The sequence below is a fragment of the Lytechinus pictus genome, chromosome 5 (genome assembly GCF_037042905.1).
Source record: "Lytechinus pictus isolate F3 Inbred chromosome 5, Lp3.0, whole genome shotgun sequence".
Classification (NCBI taxonomy): domain Eukaryota; kingdom Metazoa; phylum Echinodermata; class Echinoidea; order Temnopleuroida; family Toxopneustidae; genus Lytechinus; species Lytechinus pictus.
This window is the reverse complement of record NC_087249.1, coordinates 11,318,951-11,341,792: the sequence shown is the minus strand read 5'-3', so window position 1 is coordinate 11,341,792 and position 22,842 is coordinate 11,318,951. Positions and strand designations below refer to the sequence as shown.

The window sequence follows — 22,842 nt, the reverse complement described above, 5'->3', positions numbered from 1 at the left end:
TTGTGTGTTATTTACAAAATCTTGACAGTGAATAAAGTTTTCAAGGATGACTGGAACAGTGTGATCATTGACTGACACTCTTGTTATTAAGCAATTGCTGAGGCGAGTGATAAATCGCTCTACCAAAAATGGATTAAGGAGAGCGGTAGCGAGTGATCACTCTCTCTCCCCTTAAAACTGAGTCCCTGATAATATGTATTTTTGCCCAATTATATAGGGGAGAGTGGGAGATATGTGACACCTTTTTTTAATCAAGAAGAATCCAAACTTTTTAGATATTTTGTCAAGCTAGGTTATAGTCATAAGATGTGTGCTACAAACTATAGATACTTAAGTTTATAATGTAGTATTTGGTAATACCCAATGTATTTTATGTAATTCATGATTTTTTAGAAATTTAAATTTGAGGTATTAAACAACGGACAACCTGGGCTGAAACGGGACATCAAGAAGTTATGAAATTTGATTTGTACAAGTAGAACTTAAAATGTGCTGGGGAGAAATGGAACAGCATGGGGAGATACTGATAAATTCATTTTTTTCCACTTTTATGTGGAGCAAAATGGGAATAATACAATTCAAAGTGAGTTATATTTTGTTTATTTTTTATCAGTTTGTTTTTGCTTAATTTATCCAGGCCTGCACTACAGATTTTGAGTGAAATTCCCTTACCACAACTGTGGCATCTCGTCAGAACAGCTCAGACCATGGCTTAACCAACAATCAATTTAATTAATGTCAACCAGATCAGAATTAGGTGAGTAAAAAAAGTATAGAATGAAATATTTCTGATGATCTATTGTCTAATTTGCATTAATTAGTACATGTACATGTTCTGATTGACCAAGATATCATTACAGCTATACATTCATAAGTTCACAGTCTCTCTCCTCCCCCCTCTCTCTCTTTCTCTCTCTCCCTGTCTCTTTTCTTTCTCTCTACTCTTTGTCTCTTTTGCTATCTCTCCCTTTCTTTTCTTACTCTTCTTTCTTATGCAATGTTTTGCATGGGGTCTATGTTGGTGTGATAGTGAATGTACCTCATACAGTATGTATGAGGTACATTCTTCATTTTTGTCTCGCCTATATAGCAGGGTGAGACTATAGGCGCCGCTTTTCCGACGACGGCGGCGGCGGCGTCGTCAACATTGAAATCTTAACCAAGGTTAAGTTTTGAAATGTCATAACTTAGAAAGTATATGGACCTAGTTCATGAAACTTGGACATAGGGTAATCAAGTATGGAGCGTTGTGGCCCAGTGGATTAGTCTTCGGACTTTGAAACTGAGGGTCGTGGGTTCGAATCCCAGCCATGGCGTAATTTCCTTCAGCAAGAAACTGATCCACAGTGTGCTGCACTCAACCCAGGTGAGGTCAATGGGTACCGGTAGGAAGTAATTCTTTAAAAAGCTGTGTGCGCTATGAACGCCTAGCTTAGCCGGGTAATATAGGAGCGCCTTGAGCACCTAACAAGGTGGATATGTGCGCAATATAAATACCCTATATTATTATTATTACTGAATATCCTGCCTGAGTTTCAGGTCACATGACCAAGGTTAAATGTCATTTAGGGTCAACAAACTTTGGTAATGTTGGGGGTATTTGTGGAACTGTCATCACAACTTTTGAAAATTTATAGATCTAGTTCATGAAACTTAGACATGAGAGCAATTGAGTATCCCTGAACATCCTGTGCAAGTTTCAGGTCACACAATCAAGGTCAAAGGTCATTTAGGGTCAACAAACTTTGATAATGTTGGGGGTATTTTTGGAATTGTCATAACTTTGAAAGTTTATGGATCTACACATGTAGTTCATGAAACATCTAGACATAAGGGTAATCAAGAATGTTTTGCACTTGTCTAATACCCCTTTCATATTGCGCCTTTCACCGGCGAAGTTCGCCAGCTAAGGGGAAAGTGTCCAGTATGAAAGGTACACAGGAGAACTTCACCGGTGAAGTTCGCCGGTGAACTTCTCCACCTCTAGAGGTGGAGAACTTCGCCGGCGAAACTGTTTCACCGGTGAAGTTCGCCGGTGAAAAGGCCAGTATGAAAGCAAACCGGAGAACTTCTCCTCTTTAATGACGTCAGAGGTCAATTTTTTTTCTCTCCCAAAGTCCCCTGCACCGAGATTCCGCGCGCGATAGTTGCAAGCTCAGGTGAATGCTATGGCCAAGTAGATATCCTCGAACATTTTTTTTTTTTTACTAACAATATTTATTAAAAAACACTTTTTACATGTATAAAATGCGCTAAGATATAAAAACAAGGTGATATTGTTTGTTTTTATCGTAATACTTCCAAAATATGTTGTAATTAATTTTTTTGATACCTTTGTGTAATAGGTAAGAAGTAATGTTTACAATTTTCTTTCGTTTGTTCTGCAATCGCCCGTTGACTTTCGCCGGGGAAGAAATGTCAGTGCGAAAGGGTACATTTTTTTCTTCGCCGGGGAAGTGAGGAATGCGAGGCGGAGAAGTTCGCCGGCGAAGTTCGCCGGTGAAAAATGAAGAGGGCACTATGAAAGGGGTATTAGGTCACATGATCATGGTCAAAGGTCATGTTTGGTCAATGGACATAGTATTTTATTATCATATGGGTGTTTTCTTTTGTGAATAATTAATATATAGCTGTTTTCAAAGTCAGCACTGCTGCTATATCGAATCTTGTAATGCAGGCGAGACTGCCAGAGGCAAAAGTATCTGAATCTGACTACGATCGCATTCTGTTTGACAGTGATAATTTGGCACATCATAGGCATGACGTGGATGCAACAAAAAAAGCACTAGTACACGATAACGATGTTTTTGAGATACCATCAATTTCTTCTGAATTTGTTATTTCGGAAATAAACAAATTAGGAGTAAAAAAGAGCACAGGGCATGATAATTTATCTGTAAGACTCTTGAAATATGCATGTAAATTACCAATTTTAATACAGTCACTTGTATACATTTTGAATTTATCAATTGAATCGTGTACCTTCCCTGACGCTTGGAAAATTGGCCGTGTTCAACCAATCTTCAAATCAGGCGATAAAAGTAACCCAAGTAACTATAGGCCAATAACAATATTGCCTGTTATATCAAAAGTAATAGAAAAGGCTGTCCATTCAGAACTCATGTCCTATCTAAGCAGAAGATCGCTATTATGCTCGAGCCAGTTTGGTTTCAGACCAAACCACTCGTGTGAAACGGCTCTTCTTTGTATGATAGATGAATGGTCTCGTAACGTCGACAATAGGAAAATGAATGGACTTATCTTCCTCGATTTACGTCGAGCATTCGACACTGTGAACCATGAACTCCTTTTAGATAAATTAGCAATGTATGGTTGTAGTGCAAGTAGTCTTAAATGGTTTCACTCGTATCTTGCTCATCGCAAACAGTATGTTTCTGTACATAGAAAATAACAAGTCGACAATTAAAGATGTTAATATAGGTCTTCCCCAAGGGTCGGTACTTGGCCCACTAATGTTTGTTTTATTTATAAATGACCTACCAAAGAGTATTCCAAATGGATCTGTGTTCATGTATGCCGATGATACGACCATTTCTGTATCAGGTACATCTAAACATGACATTGAAACACAGCTTAATGAAGTAATGAAACAAACACATGAATGGTTAATTCGAAACAAGCTTATTCTCAATGTCGATAAGACTAAGACAATGCTACTTGGTTCACGTCAAAAAGTTTGCACATTACAAGATAAAAACTTAGATATTATTATAGACGGAAAATCCATAGCATGTGTAAATGAATATAAATGTCTTGGGGTCATTATTGACTCATATCTAGACTTTAGAAGTCATACAAACAAAGTTGCAAAAGATGTTAAGCAAAAGTTGGGTATTTTGAGAAGACTGAGATCTACCTTCTCCGCTGAACAATTGTCACAGATTTACTGGGGGTATATAATGCCCCATATTCTCTATTGTTGTAATGTGTGGACAGGGAGAAGTGATGTCAATTACGATATCCTTAATCGCCTACATAAAAGGGCAGCATACTTAATTTCACACTTAACTTGGGAAACCCCGTCCAATGAAGTATTTGATAAATTATCTTGGCCAACATTGGACAAACTCTTTTGGAAATCTGCCTGCTGCACAATGTTTAAAATAATTCATGAACTTGCCCCACCTATACTTTCACGTAGAATTGTACTTCTAGACACCGTACTAATGAGGAACTCGAGACGATCAAACAAACTGATTTTGAGACTCCCAAAATGTTCCACCTCTTTCTATCAAAATTCTTTCCTTTATTCAGGTGCCACAAAGTGGAACAACCTTCCGGACGCTACGCGACTAGAAAAGCGGACAGCTTCCTTTAAATTACTCCTAAAATGATATCACGCAATCACAGATAAGAATATGACATCACTTCTCATACTTACAGCCCATGCTACATGTATTATGTTTTATTAGAAATGCATAATCACTTCCTCAATTTGGTTTTATCCTATGCTATCTTATGCTGTTCATAAGAATATGCTTGACTGGTCAAATATTACATAATTTTCTTTGCTCCTGAACTCCCTTTCGCTCTCTCCCTCTCTCACATTTTTCTTCCCTCTCTCTCCACTTCTCTGCCTCTCTCTCTGTTTGCCTCTGCCACCTTTCTCTCTCTCTCTCTCTCTCTCTCTATCTCTTACCATGTCCTTTTACTTTCTCATTCTGAATCTTATTTTGATGTGTATATATGTCTTCTTTACTTATGTTTTCTTTATGTTATGAATTATATGTTTTGGTATTAATGCAGAGCCCTGTGGAAGACCAGCGATTTTTAATGAACGTTTTAATTGTATATATTGTGTAATTTTACATATTTGTTTGTATAAAGCTGAACAGGCTACTCTGGATAAAGATTTGAAATAAATAAATAAAAATAAAAATAAAAAGGCGTTCCTCTTGTTTTATTTATAAATTTTGTATGTATTTATTTTACTTTTGTTTTTAATGGAAATAAATAAAAAGGAAAAAATGAAGATTCAGAAATTTTTCATAGATTACAAAACAAACTGTACATGTATTTAATGCTTTATTCTGTCTTCATATTGAGGCACAAATGGGAATGCAATACATAATAAATAGCTTCTGCATTTTTTTATTGATTCATAAATTAATTTTTGCTAAATTCAGGTCTACGCTCCAGATTTTAAACTTGCTTTCTACAATACCCCCAACTACCGTGTCTACTGCAGCAACTCTGTTAGATCAGCTTAGCTCACCCCGGCCTAACACTTACAGACAATCAAGAATTCAAGCTCATCTCAACTTAGTACAGATCAGAACAAGGTGAGCAAAATAGATGGAAAAGTAGTATTAAAGGGGATGTTCATCCGGACAAAAAGTTAATTGTAAAAATAACAGAAAAAATAATGAAAAATATTGCCCGAAGGTGTGAGGAAAATCCATTGAAGGAATTGAAGGTTATTAAAATTTTGATTATTTGATTTGTGATGTCTTGTGCGAGTAGCTTTCCTACATATCAATTATCATATGGTAAAATATCAGTGAAATGTCATTTTCTCAGAAAATTGAAAATGGTTTATATTGTACTTTCAGTATTATCAATGGACAAATCATTTCACACCCATTTCTAAAAAATAAAAATTAAAGTCATCACAAACCATAAAAAAATTAGAATGTATGGATTTTATATGACATACCGTATGGGACAGCTGCTCATATGTGATGTCACAAATCCAAAACTTAAAATTCTACTAACTTAATCTTTAATTTATTTTCCTTAAACCTCCACCAATGTTTTTTATTGTTTTTTTTTCTGCTACTTTTACAACAAACTTTTCTTCAAGGACGGTGAAATTCCCCTTTAAATAGGGGAGACAAATGCCTAATAAAGCGTCTCCACAAGATGTCCAAGCTCGGTCCGACAGCAAGTACATGTAGCTTGTTGATCTTGCTTGTTGCTGCTGCACATTCACTGACCGATCTTGACTGACCCTGACTCTGACTACCTCATGGTCGTCAGGGTTGGATATTTAGGGGGGATTGCATGCGCGCCATGCGTAATACTCACACACATGCGCTGAGGTGAGCGGGGGGCTATATTAGTACATATTTGTAGTCTGTATCGCCGGTTATATGAGCATTCGGGCAACATTGTTTAATTATTGTTTATGCTACAGTAGCATATAACATACTATCTATTCTCTAAAAATCATGTCCTTATTGGCAAAGAAATTGTCAGGCCACCAATAATTCATATTAAGCTCAGAGGCAGGAAAGTCAAATTATATCATTAATACAAATTCATACATTATCTCATCTAAAATGGAAGCAGAATGGAAATGCAATAAACGGTCCATTTGAGCCATTTTGTGATTAATTCATGTATTCATTTTGTTCAATTCAGCCTGATGCCCACTCATATGAACCGCTGTGGAGTCCCTGCTACCAGCCCCAATCACACTGACCCATGGCCCCGACGACTAGACTGCTGCAGCTCCGGATGTCAGATCAGGGGCCCGTTTCATAAAGAGTTGCAACAAGTATCATTGCCATTATGGCAACGACCGTGATGACAAGACTCAACAGCCAATCGTAATAAAGATTTCCATGGTAGCTGTAGTTACAATAATGGCAATGTCAAGATAGTTGTAAGTCTTTTTGAAACGGACCCGGATCGTCGGCTCAGCTCACCTGCAAAGCTCGGACGGGTAGCAACCAGACCGATCGGAACAAGTCGAGGTAAGCGAAAAATTTAAATATAAAAATATCACATCTGTTGTCTATGTTACATTGGAGCTACATGTACTTGGGCACCAATCAATGTAGGAATTGAGTTAAACTCTTGAATTTACCAATTTAATTGATTATACATGGCTTTGTCTCACCCAGTTCTGTGGCTCTGTCTTTCTGTCCAGCTGTCCAGCTATAAAGGAAAGGCTGCTTGCGATGGATTAATCAACTAATGTTATGTATTTAGGCATAAGGAGCATTACATGCTTAGACCTAATGCGGTTCCACCAAAGCAACACAAGAAAGAATTTTACAGTGCGTATCAATAAAAAGTTTACACTTTGAAAAAGTCCTGGGCATTGAAAAATACACATGTACAACATCGAGATATTTTTTTCACATATATTTTTGGGTTTGGGTCTCATCTATCAAATGAAAGTACAAATTTTGACAAAATGGTACGCTTCAGTGAACACTGTCCATTTTTTTAAAGCTCGCAGAAATCGGTTTGTGCAGAAAAACTCATTTTGACGCTGTGTCAAGGAAAAAAGGTGAAAACAAACTGACCGTGTGGTACATTTCTCATACATTTCCTTTGTATTTTTAGCGAATTGAAATAATACAGATATATCTAAATATTTTTAGAACTTTGCCATTTTGATCCTAGACTCCTTTTTTTTCTCTGCCGGCTGGATCTGAGGACACAAACAAAAGTTTATTTCAGACATCTCCAGTATTTTTTCACTATTATTTTTATCATTTAAAGTGGGACCACATTACATATTTCATTTAATACTTGTTTCTCCACACTTCCCAAGCTTGACAATGATTAAAACCTAAAATCAAGCCTAAGCCATTTCAATTTCATGTACAGTCCCGTGTAAAGCAGATATCATCACGATGGCCCCGGTGTGTGGGGAGGGTCGGGGGGTGTGCAACGATGCTCTATGAAGTGTTTTGGGTAAGGAAACAAGCTTAAAAGGCAAAAGATATCTTCAAATCAATCTTCCTAGCTAAAGTTTATGTGTTCCTCATGACTAATTTCTACTTTTATTGATATAACTATTTCCAAGCCCTGCGCAAATCATTTTTCATGAACTTTTATAAAGTATGTAGTGCTCACTCAAGCGGAAAGATTTTTCAACAGTTATTTGCTTAAAGAGATCTGTACCAATGGTTAAATGTGGAAAAAGCTTCAGGATATTACACATATATAATTTTACAGCATTTTTTCTAAACTAAACTTTTTTATATACGCACTGTATAGGCGGTAACTGCGATCATTGGAGTATTGTGATGAACAACACACTTTTAATTATTAGCGTTATCAACTCAAAACCAATTTTTCTTCATTTGATAATCAAATATTCTCGTACTAAGATATGGTACATTTTTAGGTGTACTCAAAGTCTGGCTATCATGGTGCTCATATCATGGCACTCACTTCATATAAAGCGTAATTTTATCTTATTCACAAGGTGCAAACATTCATGATACATGTATATACTGCCACCACTGACAAAAGGAAGCAACTCTGTGGAATTTGTTTCGTAGTAAATGAGAAAATGTGTCTATATTTCAGAAATTGGGCCATTTGTGACTTCAGATCATTGACCATTTTGCAGAGAATTCTTTAAATATTCTAATCAAGAAAAGGTCAATTTTGAAAAAAGTAGTATACAGCTTCAATAATTTAATATGGATCTATAAGTATTCATTTACATAATTATGTGTCTTTTTTTTTGCTTAAATATTTCAATAGTAGCATCTCAAATCTGGTTAGTCAAGGAAGATGGTAGTGATTTCTGGATATACTATATTATATAGTTTTTTATAACCCACCAATAGAAGTTTGAAGGGATCTGCAAATGGTCGGGCTGTCCATCGCACATCTTGCGGGTCAAACTACTTCCTCAGTTTTTATCCAATTTCCATTGAATTTGGTACACAGATTGGACTTGGTTACAAGATGTTCAAGACACATTTTTGTTTGCATTTGTGGAAAATCTTGTTGCCATGGTGATTATGCCAAAAAATTTGGTAAAAATCTTGCAGTGTGTACTGTGAACTACCTCATCAGTTTTCAACCAATTCTCATGAATTTTCACTCACAAGATGGGCAAGATAGTATTTTCCTCCATGTGTTGGAAACTGCATTGCCATGGTAACAGCATATTACAACAATGTGTAAACATCATGTGGATTGAACTATGTCATCAATTTATGACATGTGCTCATGATATTTTGCACGTACATAGGTCTTGAGCTAAAGATGTGCAAGACACTTTTTTTTTGCATTTGTCAGAGAATGTGTTGCCATTGTAACTACGTAAAAAAAATCAGAAAAACTTATTGTGGATCACACTACTTCCCCACTTTTTAGCCAGTGCTCATGAAAGTTGGCAAAAATATTCATGTTGGGGTAAAGACATGCAAGATTAAATTTCTAAGTTTGATCTCCCATTGGTGCTGCATGCTGGAATAGCTGACCTTTGTGGTTTAGGTAACTTGTAGTTTGCCTTGCCTGTGGGAATCTAAGCTATATTTTTATAGTATGAATGTCATCTTTTGTGTGATTCTTTCTTCTTCAATGTAATGTAAGTTTGATCTCCCATTGGTGCTGCATGCTGGAATAGATGACCTTTGTGGTTTAGGTAACTTCTAGTTTGCCTTGCCTGTGGGAATCTAAGCTATATTTTTATAGTATGAATGTCATCTTTTGTGTGATTCTTTCTTCTTCAATGTAATCCACTTGTTAATTTCTATATTTTACACTAAAAAGAAATGATAATAATAATAATAATATTAAATATTCTTGTTACTATCTTCCAGGGATCAAAAGTGGTGATGTAACAGCAAGGATGTTGCAGAGAATGACCTCAGAATCTTTGTGAAGAAATGATAGAATGGTAAGTAATTAATTCCACCTCTCCTCCATTTGCGGACAATGAATCACTGCAAGCCCCATTTGATCATCTCTTATTCTCTTTACACGGTTTCTTCCAAGTTGCTTGGATGTTGCCAGAAAGAATATTCATTGAAACATTGGAGTAAAAGTAACTGTTTATATTTACATGTTTTTCCTGTAAGAACTCACTTTACCCCCCCCCCCTCCCTGAATGCCTTTGTCTTGACCCCTTATATCTACTGGATGTACCTATCATAATGGAATACTAAAAAAAAAGTAGACAAATGAAAAAATAAACCCACCAAAAATAATCCTTCTAAACACTAACAATACCCTGTTTTTATTGTATTTTGACTTCTAATTAAAGTTTGTTGACCTTTTGACCTTTCCACTAATAAAGTCTTAAAAGGAGGTCAAGGGTATATGATGCTGTAAATCTTTTTTGTTCAGTACAACAAGACAAACGATGTGACGTGTTATTCGACACACTCATGGCATTTTCCAAATTTGACCCCAATTGACCTAATTTTGACCCCTCAAATGGTCAAGAAGATGACCATTAGAAATTTAACACCAAGCTGAAAGTCGTTCCTTATGATGTCCCTGAACACATGATTTTAAGTGAAAAATCAAACTTGGCAAATTTGTCGAAGTAAATGACATACAATGCCTGACTATTATTTAGATAATTCTTGCTACACAGCAACATAATTTCGCATGCACTTTGAGACAATTCCATTTTTAAAATTCATAATGAAAACTGAATTTTATCTTGATTTTATAATTTTATCTGCAGCAAGCAGAGACTGAGATTTCTATCCATGAGAGCAAAACCGTAAAGGGTTCGTCTGGCAGAAGTGGACTAACAGGAAGCAATGAATGTGGAGTTAGATTACAAAGAAGTCTTTGTAATGATGGAGGATAAACTCACCAAACTCGGGTCAGACATCAAGATAATGCCCAGAAATAAGACACCAGAAGCAGTGGTAAGTTGTGTAGTATTAATGATAATTATTATTAGGGCATTTTAGCGGTGCATTAAAGGGATGCTCCAGGTTGAAAATATTCATATCTAAATAAATAGAGTAAAATTCACACAGAAAAAATGCTGAAAATTTCATCAAAATCGGATAACAAATAACAAAGTTATTGAATTTTAAAGATTTGCATTATTCTGATGAAACAGTTCTAGGCATGTCTTCATGAATGTTCATTAGGTGGGCTGATGATGTCACATCCCCACTTTCCTTTTTCTTAAGTTATTACATGAAATCATAATTGTTTCATGTTGTCATAAATATGTAAATGATGTGTCTCCATTATTATGAAATAAGTTGTAGCAAGAAATAACTAATGCTCTTAATCAGTTGTCAATCCAATTGTTTTAGTTTAAGTAGAGAAATTTTGAATAATCCTAATTTCATATAATAAAATACAAAAAAACAAGTGGGGATATGACATCATCAGCCCACCTAATGAATATTCATGAAGACATGCCTAGGACTATTTCACCTAGTTTCACCGGAATAATGCAAATATTTAAAATTCAATAACTTTGTTATTTGTTGTCTGATTTTGATTAAATATTCAGTATTTTTCTCTGTGAATATCACTCTTTTTATTTAGAAAGTCAAAAGGGGCCTAAGCTTTCGATCCTAGCAGAATCTTCGTCGGAGTCATTTTGCCTCCGACGAAGATTCTGCTAGGATCGAAAGCTTAGGCCCCTTTTGACTTTCTAATTTACTCCATTGGCTCTCTTTTATTAGATAAGCAGTTTTCAGCAGCTTCTTTTTGCCATTGATCTCTTTTTATTTAGATATGAATATCTTCAGCCCGGAGCATCCCTTTAAAGATGCTATGTGTGTATGATGTGTCTGTGCAATTTCAGAGCATATTGCGCCGAGTGCTTTTGCATGTTATTTTGAGTGTATACCGAGATGCCTCAATTGTCACGAACATTACAAATTTACAAATGTGCATTATTTGTTTTATAAAACGCGCTGGCAGTAAAAATTTGTTGTGGAAAGGTTGTTCAAGTCTCAAAATTTTTGAGGATTGCACGGATGAAGAGATCACATCTGCTTTCTAAATTATGGCATCACAGGCTCATCTAGTATGCACGCCTAAGTAAGCGAAACAAAATCCTTGCCATAGCCCTTTCTTTGAAAGACCGGGTTCCCAGCCCATCAGGGAATTTATTTAACTTTTTTCCAGTCAGGGAAAAATCAGGGAAGTTGATAAAAAATACCTCAAATCAGGGAAACATGCCTCAAAATGAAGGAAAAATCAGGGAATTCTGATCAGCCCTAAAGTCGAAAGCACGGTAGTCAGTCAGACTCTGTTATATATTGTTGCATATCAAAACAACATCCATTGAATGACTGGTTATGGTGGTACTAATTAGTTTTACATTATTGTTTTTAAACTGAAAATACATGTAATTCACTGCAACAACTTAAAAAACATGCAAAACTGGAAATGGGTTTAAATAATTATCAGGGAATTTTTTAACTTCACAGGGAAAAATCTGGGAATTTTGTTCTCTTGAAAAGCTGGGAACCCTGAAAGAACACATATTTCAGATAGCGTCTCAGTTTTTATGTGCTATGGGTGAAATGATGCCCCCAAAATGCACAGTGCTGCACAGCTAGGAGATTGCGTAGAATTAAAGCATGAACACGTGACTTGCATACACACTCGCTATTGGCTATACATGTACTGTGCATCCTTGAACCCATTTTTATAATGTACCATAATGAATCGCAAGATTTATACCTTATCGTATGGGATCCTGGTATAGGATGATTTTGCTGCTTTGTGGAATACACTCTAAAAATGCAGAGGCAAGTCATGGAGACCAAGAAAATTTTGGAATAATGAAATGTACAATTTTGTAGATTACATCATTGGTGACACGTGGGTTGATTTGTAGTTGTGATCCCCAGTGATGTGCAACCAAGATCTTGGAGGGGACCTAAAGATCCCCCTATCTTTCCAGTTTAGAAAATACCTTAGTATCACTAGGATTACCGCAATATGATGTATAAAGAGGGCTGTGGATCACTTGTCAACTGCCACAGTAATATTTCTGACAGTGACCACCTTCCAGGGGCCAGAAACACAAAGCTTAGCAGTCATCGAAGAACATTTTTATACAATCGATCGCATTGTTGACTATAATGTACAATCAGTCATGAAAATCAAGCGTATGTTTAATTGCTAACCTTTGTGTTACGAGACCGAGGAGGCTGATCTACCCATCATTAGACTGCTGCCTCCTCCTGTTAGGTTGCTGAAGTTTCTTTATCTTGTTTTTCACTACTAGTACTGTTTCAGTTTAAATAATCATCATTCCACAGGTATTTCAGTTTTGCTTTATGACAAGCTGCTAGGAGGATTATTTCTACAAGTTAAGATCAAAGTACATGTATAAGGCTTGGACCAGCATTATCATATTGGAATATCAAGAAATTATTATCATATCTCTTTCTTATGAGGTTACATTGCTGGGCAACATTAGTTCTCTAATTGATACAATCATGTGTCAGTTACACAAGTTCAATTCTGATGGCAGGATGTCTAAGAAGCATTCTTGCTTTTATTTTTAGTGAATAAATCTTGCGAAAGCGTTTGATACAAGTGATCACTTGGCATATTAACATTGATCATTTCACTTTATACTCTTGATTTTATGTCATTTTAGCTTTAGCCATTATAACAAGGGAGAGAATGCAGGCTAGAAGAGGGATGAAGGGATACTGACCTCCTTGTCATCTTGCCAAACATAAAGGACCTATCAACCTTTCAACAGAGGCTGAGGAGACCATGAAGGCTGTGTGAGCACTGGTTGAACGTACATGTAAGAACATGCACCTTAAAGGGGAATCCAACCCAAGTAAAAAGTTGTTTTTAGAGGAAAGAAAAAGATCAGACAAGTTGATACGTGAAAGTTCAAACAATATCGGACAAACAATACGAAAGTTATGAATTTTTAAAAGTTGTAAAAATCAGGAATCACTTTACCCATGGAGACTTCAAATTGGCCGTATTCGTGATGTCATAGTGATGTAAGGCAAGGACTACTCTTTCACTTACTCCAATATATAAAATGGCTAAGATTACATTTTTTCAAAAAATTTTCTTCAAATTACATTTTTCTTTCATGAGGACATAAAACAATATGCTGCCTGGGTTATATTTTGATTACTGCCCAGGGGAATAGGTACAATGCTTATCCGATTTTTTTCACACTTTCACAATTCTGTTTTTCTTATTTTTCCCTTTCCCAACACAAAATTGTATGTCCATTGTTGAATTCCCCTTTAAGCCCCATCTTAATAGACCATGCCCTGCTGAAAAGGGGATGTAGAGGGGTGCAAAACCACAGATGGGAGCCTCGATGCTCCGTCTTACCAGACCTTCCCTGAAATCCGTGCAGCTGTGGGCCTGGGAGTGGCAGTCTGTTTTACAGCCATCATTCTTCCAATAATAATCCAAAATCACATGCATAAATGCAGATAGCTCGACTGTTAGATTAGCCTATAAGCACTTGTATCATAGCATACTTTGACCAAGTATTAATCACAGCAAAAGAGGATTAATTCAAAGATTTTTATGTCTTTCAAATGGTAAATGACTATTTACTTTAATGTAAAAAAATATATAATAACCAGAATCATTTAGTAAACAACCCAATTTCTCATGCACATAAAGGCCCATGTCTAAAATAAGACTAATCTTTGCGCAATGTTGAGCTCTTCTGACAGACTGCACCCCAATGTGTTTGAACAGAACTTCTGTCACAGCTCTGACAGGAAGGGATGACTTTTTTTACCCTGCCTTTGTCAGGGCAGGGCAGTCAGAAAAGGATCTGTTAAGATGGGGCTTTATTTGATCTGATGATTTGATTTGATTACCATGCATTAACCACAACTCCTTGGGCAACAAATCTATAAACATGTGTCAATATACTGTATTCGCTATAAAATGAATTTTAGGTTATCATTTTTATGTTATCATAAAACCCTGGTCCCATTTGTGGATTTAGGAAGGAAATATTTCTTTCCTGAAAAGTAGCCATATTAAACTTTGATTTCCATTTTGCTTTAAGTGTTATGTCTGTATTGATTCAGATATATAAATTTTTTATAGCACTTGTTGTTTTGGTCCAATTCTGCTGTTAATTCAAATGCACTGCTGATATATGATATCACACAACGTATCTAGAGATATTTTTTAAAATCTATTATTCATTGCATTTAACGAGGACATTACACATTTGTAGCAAACAAAGATCCACAAAAATTTTTGTATACCTTGAAGAAGGGGAAGGGTATTTTGTGGAACATTGCCAAATCAAATCACTGCTATCCACTCCAACTGTAGATAACAGAAACCATATCTACTCCCAATCTGATGTGGAAGAATACATGTAAATGACATTTCTGAAAAGAGTTTTCCGACACATATCAAGCCTGCATGTATAAAAGACTGTAATTACAACAAACTGTGAAGAAAGGATGGGAAAAGCATATACTGGTAGTTCATTTCGTTGGCGGTCATCCGAATCGTTGTATCACACATACGATGGTGCAAACCCATTTCAGAGAAAATCGACTTCAAAGTTAACTATAATTTTCACACTTAGTTCCCCAGCCGTACAACATATTCATGGTTAGAAAAACCAAGACAATTGGTCGACATTGGTATCTTTATTTTTGCACAAAACCTACAATCAGAGAAAATTTTGGTTTGAGCAGTTTAGAATTCCCCTGAACAAAAATGCCATTGGGGTTACAACAACCCTGACCGCGATTTCAATGCGCGCGATCAGTCAAAAGGTCGTATTGCTTTTTCACGTTCAAAGTCAATAGAGTGCCGATACGACGGCTTGGCTGACTGCGCATTTGCATATTAAGTGCGCGTAGCTGTTGCTTGCTCTGCTACAGTACACGTTTCCAATGGGATTAGCACATTTTATCAATGATTTGTATGGCATCGCCGTGAAAATCCCCTCATATCTCAGAAACTAAAATAAATTGCTGCCAAGAAATTTAGTTATGAATAGAATAGAACTTGTACAGTACTTTCATTTTCTGCAAAAAACTCAAAATCAATTAAAAAAAAACCAAATTTGACTGACATGACGATTCGAATGAATGCCGACGATTTGTTCCAATGCAAATTTGTATTTATATCCTGTGTGTGTGTCACAGTGTGATGAATATTTTTTAAAGGAATTTTGTTCTTTCACTTTATATCTGCAGTCATGTCACCCAGTGTAAACAGGGATACACCCCCTATCTGGTGTCAACCATCTTCCAAGCATAAATGAGAGAGAGTCTACCAGAGGCATGGACATGCCACCAATCTTCAAGTCTTCATCTACCAGGGATGTCTGATGTAACTGGTCTTTTGCCTGAAGTATGATCAACATAAGATAGGATTTGGCACCAAACAATTCCATATTCATCCTCCATCTTGTGTTAATATTGTTCCTCGTATTCATGATGGAGAAAGTTTACAGGGATTTGCTCTTGACACCAGTCATTATCTACACTCTTTGTCTGGTGTTAGCCTTAGCCCTACTTTAACTGGGCCTTTTCAGATCAATTTTTTTACTGGTATACAGTGTAGATGATGTTTGATGTTATGTGTTCGGCTATGTGGAATATTACTCCAATGACTGTCTAGAATATGCTCAAGCCTCAATAAGGGGGGGGGGTATATCTGACTTTATGATGACTTTTGTGTAGCTCCACGGAGCAGGTCCAAGCTATTGTTTCTTTGCTGATAGTTGTAGTAGTTGAAATAATTTACAACTTTATCTTGATGAAGTTTGTATTTGTTAATATTGTGCTGACTTTTCTGCAAAAGTGGATCCAAAGGTTTTCCAGAGTTTTTCCTTATGAGTTTTATCTCTGGTTTTTTACCCTGGATCTACGTGTCGTAGAACTAGTCAGGGGGGGGGGGATGGGGGTGGGGTGTTTTAGGGTAAATAAGACAAAATTGCAAAAAGATTTGCAACAACATCTCCCAACTATGAAGTCTTGCTCATCTTTTGAGAACAAATTTTGTACCTGGATATGTAGGTCCAAAGTTTTTTTTTACATTTTGTATTAAGGCATGCAAGATGCAAAATTGGTGGTCAAAGCATGATTTTTGTATGTACAAATTTTGTACAAATCAATTGCAAATCCTGTTTCTTGCCAAAATTTATCAATGTAAATAGATTAATTTTATGTGGAAAAAAACCTCAAAACAAGTCGAAAAACAAAGGTCTAAGGTCACAAAGATACACAAATGTACATATATACATTCAAATATCTCATTGTTGAGATAATTGAAAAACTGTATTCGAGATCGACTGCGAATTCAGTTGATAATGTACCTTTATTGGAAAGGCAATGATCTTACTAGATTTTGGGGTCTGGAGGTCTAAGTTCATAGAGGTCACGGTATACCGTAAAGTATCTTTTCTCATGATATCAAACCTTTTTAAGGATTTCACTTTAAACTTTACTTGAGTACATGTATGCAAACATGTATGGAAGGGACAATGATCTGAATAGATATTAGGGTCATGAGGTTCAAAGGTCACATGGTTCATTATAAACAGTAATATCTTGTTCTTGCAATAACTATAATTGTTGGGGTCTTGAGAACAAAGTACAGAGATCATTTTATACATTGTTCTTGCTTTCCAACGAACTGTTTGAGAGAAATTTGCCAATCAATGAATCAAAGACTCATGTATGTATCTATGAGAGGATTATCTTTATCAGATTTTAGGGTCATAAGGTCAGGGGTCAAAGGTTACAGATGTTAGTATTTCAAAATATTAAAAGTTATGCATGTAATATACATATATTCTACATCTGGTAATAGCAGAGACATAAAGTTTGACTGTCTGCAGTCGAGAATCCCTTCTGTTTCTGTCAAATTTTGCATAGTCCCACTAATATACATTTACAATGTATGGTTCCAGTCATGTGTTCCAGTTCAGGGTTTTTCCCCCCTTATTATAGTGTTTGGATAGCGCTTTGATAAATTTCAGATGACTTTGATTTAATACAAAGCTTATGAAATTAGCAAAGCAAGTCTGGGAAGTGTTTCACAAATAGTTAAACCTGACTAAAAGTCATGCTTACACCTGTAAGTATTAATATGCACATGATAATTAGCAGTCTCATTGATTAATGCATGTATGCAGTAGAGCGTATCCTCTGATTCTGATCCAACCAATATGATGATCTGTTATTTTCCACATACAAGTGGAAATTTAAGAGCAATTGTTGTTCACATTTAAATCTTTGTGAAACACCTCTTTGATTTGTCTCTTACATCATATGTTCTAGGGACAGTGATATTCTGTTTACTGGTAATTCAAAAACTAAATCTGTTTTGGTTCTTTACTTTTCATGTAAAAATTCATTGAATTTACTACTGAAAAATGTAATTCACATATTTGCTCTGTACATTTCTATAACAAAATGGAATTTCCATTTTAGACCAAGTTTAAAACAGAGTTACAGGTTTCCAGAAACAGAAAATACTTTTTTTTTTTAACTGAAAAGCACTGTCCCTAATGTCATGTCAGATAGCTTGGACCTGCCCTTTATATGTAATGTACAATTGTCTGTACTATAAACTTGCTTTGTATTCAAAAACTTATTTTTCTTTCTTGAAAATAAAATGTAAGACCAGCGGCCAAGGAGATTCATTCAAGTGAGAGGACCAGAGCAGTTGACCTCATTGATTGATGGTGGTAGGCCCTGAACCTCACAAACATGGCTTCCAGTCTGGTTTGAGCTGGGATCTTCCTGACGGAATCACACAATTAGTGACGTCACTACCAAGAGAACTATTTTGCAGTGTACAGAGAAGGGCACTGGACACTGTTGTGCATGGTATAAAGCTTCCATAATGTAAGTGCTGTATTTCTGATTTCAATGATATTTTGTGTAGCCTACAGTATGTGAGACAATGCAATTGGTTTTCCAGCAATTAGTACTGAGGGCACTAATTGGTTTGGAAATATTGGGCAGCAATTTTACCCATTTGGGGCTTTTTATCCATGTTTTGCCACAGTTGCATTTTTTTAATTCATGACATTCAATTTAATCTTTGGAATGATATCCTTTTCATGAAAATCTATCAAAACATTAACATTCCCAAATGAAATTTTGAAAAATTTATAGGGATTTCAAAAAACTCTTCTACAATACAATACTTCTGTTGATCTGTTGATCCATTGATTGCCGTCTTTCTTTATATACCTTTCTGTACTATCTGCGCTAGCTGCTGCTCTAAATTCATCTTCGTTTCACACTGTTGCACCAGTTTATCTGCCATGACTGATATGATAATGTGCTAGTAAGACAAATAAAATAATTCAAAAGGAAATTTGAATATATTTACAGACTTTGATCTCATTTAAAATAATTAATTGCAGAGCCATGATAGAGCAGTGAGAATATTTTGCAATAAATATATTCCTTATTTCTGTACATATTAATTTTTCGGACAGATTAATTTGAGTTACTTTTTAAAAAGTGTTTGGTCCTATTCCCTTTTCACCATGAACCTAAATGTTTGGGAAAATGCCGAGTGTGTATCCATCATGTAAACACATAATGCGAGAGATTTAGCCAGACCTGTGTTGGATGACAATGATATTGTGATGAAGGTGGCTTCTCAATATTGGTTAGTCTGCCAAAAACTAAAAAAGAAAAACACCTTTTATCCTCAACTTTGGATAAAGAGTTCAACCCATATTTATGAGGATTGTGTGCTTCAATGTTTTTTCCACAATGTGTAAAGAAAAAAATATTCCTTCAATCACTGCAATACAAGTTCGTATGGAATCTAGTTGTAGAAGTGCATTGTCAAAGTTTGATTTCCATCTTTTCAGCAAGTGCTATTTGCTTGTTCACTGTGGTCCTAGTTGACCTGGTTGACCTCCTGTTTCATATTTGGCCTTTTGTACGTTTGTCAAATTTATTTGACGAAGCAGTTTAGCCTGGACGGCTTTTGGGGCTTAGTGGCAGTGATCAAGGTCGATCAAGAACCAGTTTGCACTCCAAAGAAGAGAAGAGATGAACTGTTGATGTATGTTTGAAGAGAGCGCTGCTGACTTCCGGAGTAATGTTTCAATTGCATGTGGCATTTTTGTATGTGGTTTTTGAAAATCTGGCAATGTTGTGATAATGCTCAGGTACTCTCTGACGAAGAGGGATAGTTTTCTTTTCAACGCAGGTGTTGGTGTCCAGTGGTCTTCAAAACATCATGCAGGTTGTTAGAAATATGAAATGGTGATATCTTGTGAAGGGTCTGTGCCTTTGATTGTTGTACTAATACGTGGTGTGTTACAGGTGGGTCTGAATGATAGTGATCATGGTATCATTTGGTAGACATTACAGCACTCTGATCTGCATGGCTCTTGCTATCTAAGCTTACTACCATCTGGAATTCCTCCACGTTTCAGTTTGTGGGTGGGGCAGTGATCCCCCAAGATTGTCAACCTTCTGAATTCTCCATTTTCCATTCTTTCCATGTTATTCAATCTATTGTCTGGTAGTTTTTCCTCGGTACATATAAAGTCATTTCCTGTGTGAATGAGAATTGCATTTAGGTTTGCTGTATTCAGGAAGGCATATGATGGAACTTGGCCTATCTTGGTTTGTTTGACCAGGTCGCTTTTCAGATCACACCATCTCTCCTGTGCATTGACAACTTTGTCCGGTCCAAACCAGAGCTGCTTTTCGGACAAACCTGAAAAATTGGTTCAAGTCAGGCTTTACCTACTGTGGTCATAGAGGATTTGTGACATGGCATACAGGAAGGAGCCAGGGTAGGATGACCTTTCGAGACCTGAGAGTTCTGACCATGGTGATCAATGCAAGATGCTTGAAATTCCTTGAAGTGCCTCATCAGCATCCACACTCGGTGCCATCGCCCTCAAGTGGTCAGAGCAAATTATTCTTCAAGACGTTACCATGGTATGGTATTCAGTTAAAAAGAGTTTTGTTGTACCTTGAAGAGCCTCAGCAGGATTTTCACATGGATCTGGTGTGGCAGGGAAGAAGGGGCACTTCTAGCCTATAAATATGTTTGAAGATAAGGGGTGTATAGATTAGAGGACTCCTTCTAGTAGATTGTTTCAGCGGTTTCCAACATCCAGTCTGGAATGACTTTTGGAATTTCTATTTGTTGCTGTCTGTGAAATTTGACATTCTTTCTCGATGATTGTTAACAGTTGTCATTGACCTTTTGCCTAAAGCATGGATTCCTTCATCTAGTCTGGAACGAGCTGTGGAAAGTTTTATGTGGTGCTGCTTCTGAAATTCCAAAAATTTTCTTTTGGCTGAAGAAATCCATTCTGGAAGGAGTTTTGGGAATTTTATTGGGTGCCGTCTCAGAAATTTGACATTGCACTTCACTTCTAGGGAACATGCATTGTATTGTGGTGATTGGTGGCGCATTGTGGGATATTAAGTGCACTTCCTCTGGACGAGCCTATCTTGAGGGTTCGACCTGTTAGATCTAGATTCGCATATATCTTGTCATTCTGAATGCAATAGCTTTTTCTCTCAAAATTGTGTGGAAAGAAGTGATGGATGCATACGCAAAACAAAAAAATTTGGTTCCTTTATGATGGTGAATAAAAACAAACCCCCCCCAAAAAAAAAAAAAAAAAAGAAACCATATTTCTTCGTATTAACCAAAAATGCAGTGTTCATTGAAGTTCACAGAAACACAATTGTACATGTACAAAAATAAAGGTGTATTTATTTGCAAATATTTCCCATCTGCTCAGGCTACTGCTCGTTTCAAAAGAAAAGCCCCCCCCCCAAAAAAAAAAAAAGAGAAAGAAAAAATGATGCAAAAATACAATGCTGATTAAATGATCCATTATATTATTGATTAAAATGGAAAATATGACAATTATTATACTGTACGATTAAATTATTTAGGACATTTTAATATCAGTCATGCTTTTAAATGTTGAAATGGTGTGAAATGAAGGAAGATTGGCAGATTTGGGGAGCATTTCGTAAGGGGATTTGTTGGTGATTATCACTAATTTGCTATTGACCAATCAGATGCAGTGATTTACAAAAGCTCATAACATCTGTTGGTGAAAATCACTGACAAATCTTCATGAAATGCCCCCCCCCCCCCGAGATAAATAGTACAGGGAGGTATGGAGCAAGACCACAATTAGTGGATTAACAGGTAAACCTGTAGAAAGAAGGAGATAGAGGGGGGGGGGGCAGATTAATGGAAAATAAGGTGGTTTTGGTGAATAGAGACCACAAAGGAAATTGACAGAATCATATGGTTAGAAAGGGAAAGGGGGGGAGGGAGTGGGAAAGAGAGGGGCTGGAAAATCAATGCATTGTCTTGCATACTTAGCAGCACAAAGTATCATTGAAGTTGAAAATAAAGCACCTGCATTATGGATGTGGTATGTCATGCATGACAGTGTCAAGTGCCCCGCCCTGTACACTTACAAAAAGGACGATTGGTAGTGAAGATACAGTATGTATTGTGTGATTTTGTCTTGGAGACCTCGGCTCAGACTGGCGGCCATTTTGTGAGGGTTAAAGGTTTGCCCCATCATATCTAGGTCATTTAATGCTCTGGTAACCTCTTTACTTGAAATTGATCTTCTTGGCTGCCGGTCATTTTTTTTTTAACTATGTATTTTCAGAGAAATAAATTCCTTGTAAAATGAAAAAGCTTGTTTTCCAGTCATTCTTTATTTTTGCACCCATATATTGTGACCTGCCCTCCCCTTTTTTTATCCTTTACTGTGAGGTGACACTTGCTCCTGTGACAATTGCTTGTCCTCCACCAATTTCTTTGTATGGTTCGGGTTGTGATAGGTATTAATGTGCTCATTTTTTGGGTAGGAGCAGGAGCAACTATCACAGGAGCAAATCTGCCGTCCAATGACAAAAGGAAGCAAGTTATTTTTTCTAATTCTCTATACTCAACGTGACAGTGAATTTGAGTCACATAGCCCCCAATTTCTGAAATGTAGACCTTCCAAAATATATATTTTATATATGCTCTATACATTTCTGTATAAAACATATTTTGCTTATTTTACTAAGAAACTTGCTCCATAGAGTTGCTTCCTTTTTTGCCATGGTACAGCAGAAATGTCACAAAACCTTTTTTATACATGCCTGGGGCCCCCATTGCATAAAAGTTACT

The 22,842-nt window shown here is 36.4% G+C and overlaps 1 long non-coding RNA gene across 1 annotated transcript; it reads left to right on the top strand.

Annotated features, from left to right (window-relative positions):
- Positions 1-625: 625 nt before the first annotated feature.
- LOC135154239 (uncharacterized) lies at positions 626-21,321 on the top strand. The gene is made up of 7 exons (XR_010293625.1): positions 626-757; positions 5,148-5,303; positions 6,385-6,719; positions 9,543-9,619; positions 10,415-10,604; positions 13,322-13,477; positions 15,885-21,321. It is a non-coding gene; the product is annotated as an uncharacterized LOC135154239 (long non-coding RNA).
- Positions 21,322-22,842: the final 1,521 nt, after the last annotated feature.